This window comes from Rhamphochromis longiceps, linkage group LG6, assembly GCF_057381845.1.
Source record: "Rhamphochromis longiceps isolate RC_006_pf linkage group LG6, R_longiceps_female_GT1.1, whole genome shotgun sequence".
In the NCBI taxonomy this organism is placed as follows: domain Eukaryota; kingdom Metazoa; phylum Chordata; class Actinopteri; order Cichliformes; family Cichlidae; genus Rhamphochromis; species Rhamphochromis longiceps.
In genome coordinates this window covers 34,570,029-34,576,081 of record NC_140562.1, presented here as the reverse complement: position 1 = coordinate 34,576,081, position 6,053 = coordinate 34,570,029, and positions in this window count along the sequence as shown.

Here is a 6,053-nt window from a genome sequence, read left to right as displayed (position 1 = left end):
CTCCGCTTCATGAGACTGCCACCACTAGGTGGTGCTCTTTAATTGATTTTTTTTTTTTTTTACAGCAAAGTCCATTGGTGGTAAAGTAACATATTTATGATATATGTTACTTTTACATTTAGTTTCTTCACATTTTCATCAGAACACAAGTGTGTGTGTACAGCCAAACTAATCAAATTATCTCAACAAAAATATTTTAGAGCAATTATGTTTGGTTTTACCGTGCTCAATATATTTATTAGTCCACCTGTGATTAAAACAAAGCAAAAATGTTTAAAAATATATTGAAAAATATACATGGATAATAATTAATGCAAATAATAATTTCATGTTTTATACCGAACTTTAGACTTGATTAATTTGTGTGCAGGTTCAATGTTCAACCATTAAAAACTGTTTCTGAAATCCAAGTAAATGACTATTTGGCCACTTAATAAAAATAAATGTGTTTTAGTAGTATTAAAAATGTGATTTTGTACCTGATGGATACCTTGAAGCTACAGCTGTGTCATAAACCTTAGATTAGATCTTGGTCTAATAAATGTGATAAGCACTGTATACTGGCAATGTAAACTGATAGATTTGATCTTAAAACATCTTTGAAAAGCTACATTCATGAAAGAAGAGAGATGTATTTACAAAAAGAAAAGCCCGTGTATATTCTCACACCCGATTGTGTTCCGTCACAACACTTGTCTGTGTCTAATCCTTAATTTCAACACCAAATTAATCTAATTTGAGAAGGAAACCTAATCCACGGCCGCTGTAGATTCAGACACAGGGCACAGTAGACATGTGGTCAGCAACTGTAGCAACAAGGTCGGTGTCTGGCACACATTACACAGCCCTTACACCTGTGTTATATTTTCTTTTTGATAGCAATGATCCTGAATTACTTTGTGCCAGGGGAGCTCCCGCATGTCACCCATGCATGGCTGCCATTCCAGTGTAACATCACCTTGCTCTGGCAGCGCATTTAAAAGGTTGTGACCTCTTGAGATCAAGTCTTAGATCCCTCTTGTAATACTGCAGACCTCCAGAGCATCTCGGTCCACGGCGTTCGCCAGCACTCGCGTGGTATCTTACGTCAGAGTGCTTTCCCCTTTGAAAGCAGAGCACCAGGAGCTTTGTCCTCCACTTCATGACTCCACTTCTGTTGTTAGTCGTGATCTAAAACAGAAATCTATTTCTGGCCTGAAGTTGGTGTGTGGGGGTGACTGCTAAGAGAAATCAAACAGGAATAAATTTTGACTTTCTCCAGCCATGACAGGTTTTCTGTATTTAAGAGCCAGTGCCTCTAAATCTAATTCACACTCTTGGCATAAACAATTGGAAAATAACAACCATTTATCCCACCTCATCCAGAACAGTTATTCCCTCTTAAATGTCCACAGCTGTAATAAAAACACCTGCTTATACCTCACCTCATTGTCAGCACAGCTCATCCGCCTGTCCCCCCTCACCCCGTGGATGCAGATGTGTCACATATTAACAACTCTGCATGCTCTCTGTCACCACGTCAGCTGACATACGTCAAAAAGCGTCACACGTACCTACCCACACTGACGTTCTCATTCCACCAATAGAAAAGCATGATCTGCTCTCCTCTCACACAGGTGTAAACAGCAAAGACAGCAAGTAAAATTCAAATCCATCCCATCCTCATTAAGCTTTACTTGGTTTATTTGCAGGATTCTCTCACGCCACTCTGGGTCAGGGACGAGAGCCTGCCCCAAGTGGAGGAGTTTAAGTATCTCGGGGAGTGGTTCATGAGTGATGGGAGAAGGGAGCGGGAGATCGACAGACGGATTGGTGCAGCGGCTGCAGTGATGCGGAGCCTGGTGAAGAGAGAGCTGAATGTAAAAGTAAAGCTCTCAATTTACCGGTCAGTCTACGCCCCCATCCTCACCTATGGTCACGAGCTGTGGGTAGTGACCAAAAGAACGAGATCGCAAATACAAGCGATGGAAATGGGTTTCCTCCAAAGGGCGGCCTCTCCCTTAGTGATAGGGTGAGAAGTTCGGCCATCCGGGAGGGGCTCAGAGTAGAGCAGCTGCTCCTCCACATTGAAAGGAGCCAATTGAGGTGGTTCGATCGGGCATCTGACAAGGATGCCTCCTGGGCGCCTCCTGGGCGAGGTTTTCCAGGCATGTCCAACCGGGAGGAGGCCCCGGGGCAGACCCAGGACACGCTGGAGAGATTATATCTCTTGGCTGGCCTGGGAACGCCTTGGTGTTCCCCCGGATAAGCTGGCGGAGGTGGCTGGGGAGAGGGAGGTCTGGGCTTCTCTGCTTGGGCTGCTGCCCAAGAAAATGCTGCGGAAGAAAATGGATGGTTGGATTAATAAATGAGCCAGCATGAATAGCCAGATGCATGAATCTGCTGATGTCAACTTTATTCATATAAAATACTGACATGTTTATAAGCCAAAAACTTTGTGCAGCTTTGAATTTCATTTTTAATTAACAGATTAATCATCAGACCAGCACCACCTCTCGCCCGGCATCAAGCTTCTTCTCATAGTCAAACAATAAACACCATATCCTTTCAAGCCATCTGCTCACCCCTCTGCTCCCTGCTATCAAAATATGGAGTACAGTAATAGACAGATAATACCAGCTCCCATAATCAAGCTCCTTATCATAGAAAAGGCTGTCCGGGTATTTTTTCAGTCAAGTTAATTTGTTGTGTAACAGGTGCTTATTAACTGCAGTGGAGAGAGGAGGAGGAGGGAACCATGTGAAAAGATTGGCTCTGTCCTTGCACTTCATGGTGGTCCATCTGCCATGTAGGCCCAACACTCTGACTGCTTATTCCTCCCGGCCGCTCCAAAGTCATCCGTCTGTTTTAAGCGCCTGTCAGCTGATCAGTCAGTCTGTCATCTGTCTATTTGTCTCACTGTTTTTCCCATCACAGACATGTGATTGTGGTCTGTGTTAAAGGTCCTACATAAACATGTAACTGATCCAAAGCCTGACCTGAAGCCCCTGGACGTTGTGGTGAGAGATGAATTGCAGAAGGGTTAGAGACTTTTGCTCTCCGAAGGAGAAAAGAAAACTAATTTATTAGATCCCAGTAAGCACAGTGAGTATATCCTGCTACAAATTGTAAAAATAAATCTGGCTTTGTGTACATTCACAAAATCCTAAGTTATGGAAGTCCTGGACCAACATTTGTAATGCGGTAACTCTGCAAATGGATTTTTTGGATGGATCTTGGGATAAAGTGCAGATAATATAGCTACCAGCTACAACACCTCATTTGGCACATTGAGTTAATTAAATATCTCTGAGTAAGTTTACAAGTTTAGAATAAATAAAACACAAATACTAGTGAAATCTCCTACATACCTTTCTAATATATGTATGTATTAGATAGGTATGTAAACATGCTATAATTCTAAGGAGCTACTATGCAAACCCAAATTTCCCAATTTTCCTAATGTTGTAAATGCAGCCACATCCAACTTTTTTTTATATTTTATTTTATAAATTTACTAAATGTACTGTTTCTTCTTTTTTTCAAAACATTTAATTTTTTTTATTTTATTAATATTTTTTTATGTTAGCTGATGATTTGAAATGGGTAGCTGACTTCCTTGATCTTAACCACGGGTAACTTATGCTGATTTTTGTTCTGCAATCAACTTGAACAGCTACTCAGCAAGCAGGGACGGATCTGATGGACTTTCACACAGGTGTGCGCATGCGCCTCTACCTGTTTCTCTGCAAACGAGAAGGTAAGGAGAAAAAGAGCTTATGTTCAGGCCCATATAGTCGTTTGAACAACTAACCTAACACTGTATCAGGCTTTAGTTTCATGCCTGTAACTTTGCGCATGTGTGCTACATGACTAATTAGCTACATGGCTAATGGTTAATGTATTGTTACAGGTGCAGCCACACCTCGAAAACCCCAAAGGTTTGTACTTATACTCTGGATAACTTTGCTTTTCAGGTGTGGGGAGGAGGGAGAAAGGGAGCTGTAGCTGTATTCATCAGTGGACCTGTACCGCCGGTCAGAGGAGGAGACGAGAGATTCAGCAGGTTGTTTACACTGAATAAATGGCTTATATCAGCATGTGCTGACCACTCAGTGCACTTTATCGACAACTTTAATATTTTTTGGGAATGCAGGCATCTGTTCAAAGCAAATGGATTTAATTTTAACAAGTCAGGGGTGAAACTGTTCACCTCCAACTTGTTTTATTCCATACGTCATCCATCCGTGCTTGGTGCCAAGGCTGAGATAAACGAGGAGTTATCTCATAAAGAGGAACAAACAGTACTCCAAGAACAGACAAAGCCCAGCAGAAACCTTGAGGAGGAGCTCCATTTGCCCCCACCCGGGAAGAGCCTCAGAAAGGAGAGACATCCATGGCATCTGAGGAAGAGCCTCAGAAAGGAGAGACATCTAAGGCAAGAAGAGGGGTCCCTATTTGCCTCCAACTCTCTCAACAACACCAACGACCAGGACAAGGGACCACGACCTTCCCCCCAAACCCCTGACAGACCATCACCCTCCTCCCCCTCCCTTTCTCCCTCCTCCCCACACCTGAAATTCACTGAGGAGATGATGGAGCGGGTCAATGCTGGGCTCAGATCTACCCCCCGTCCCAATCCCTTTTTGTCCCCCATAAACCCCCCACCAGAGCGGCCAAAGGTTCGCCATCGAGCCCCACCCTCAACAGAGCAATCGAAGTCACATTGCCCAGCCTCGCCCCCCTTAGTTCCTCTTCATGCCCTGTCTCCGCAGTCTGATGCGTGATGTGTGAAGGGTCCGGGCTGTGAGGATTATGGCAGTGATGACTTTTCCCAGGAGAAGCTGGGACCCTGTTTACTAGAAGGTTTTAAAATTTCTGTACTTTTAGGTGACAGGAGACATGTGGCCTGGTCAAAACACAGAGAGCTGCACTCTAAAAGATCTTTAAATATAGTAAACATACCTTGTGTGCCACAGACTGCTCCCAAACACGAGGGGACAAGTAATACCTCTAAAACACTTAAGTTGGCTTTATTAAACATTAGATCTCTAGCTGGGAAAACATTTTTAATTAATGATTTAATCACTGAGCACAGCCTTGATTTTATGTTTTTAACTGAAACTTGGTTGGACCAAAGTAACAGTGGAGCTGTTCTCATCGAGACGACCCCTCCTAACTACAGTTTTATCAGTGAGGTCAGGGCGAGCAGGAGAGGAGGAGGGGTCGCTGTCTTATTTAATGAATCATTTCAATGTAAGCAGCTATCTCCTGGAAGTTTTCAGTCTTTTGAATATGTGGCTTTACAGCTGAAGGCCCCATCCAAAGTTGTGTTTCTTAATGTTTACAGGCCTCCCAAATACTGCACAGACTTTTTTAATGACCTTAGTGAACTGCTGTCTGTGATCTGTGTTGATTTTGACTGTGTAATTATTGCTGGGGATTTTAACATCCATGTGGACAACCCTCAGGACAAAGGGACTAAAGACCTGAGTAACATTCTGGGCAACTTTGGGCTGACTCAGCATGTAACAGAGGCCACACATAATAGAGGACACACTCTTGACCTACTGATCTCCAAAGGCCTGAGCATTTCAAAGGTTACTGTGTCTGATGTGGGCGTGTCTGATCATTACTGTGTTTTCTTTGAAAGTAAAATCTCAGCCCACACAAATATATCAACAACAGTGATCACAAAACGGTGTATAACTGAACACAGTAGTGCAATTTTTAACCAGGTCTTCCCATTAACACCTGACCTGCCCAGAGGGTCAGTCAATGAGCTCGTCAATAGCTTCAATGCTAACATGTTAAATGTAATGGACACTATTGCTCCCATTAAGGTGAAGGTTATCTCTGGAAGGAAAAAGTCTCCATGGAGAAACTCCACACTGGTGAAAAATGAAAAAAGAGAGTGTAGGAAAGCTGAGCGCAGATGGAGAAAAACAAACCTCCAGGTTCATTATGACATTTATAAAGAGAAACTTCACAATTATAATTTACAACTGAGGAATGCAAGGAGGTCCTACTTCTCTGACATCATCACTAAAAACAGCCATAATGCTCGGGTCTTA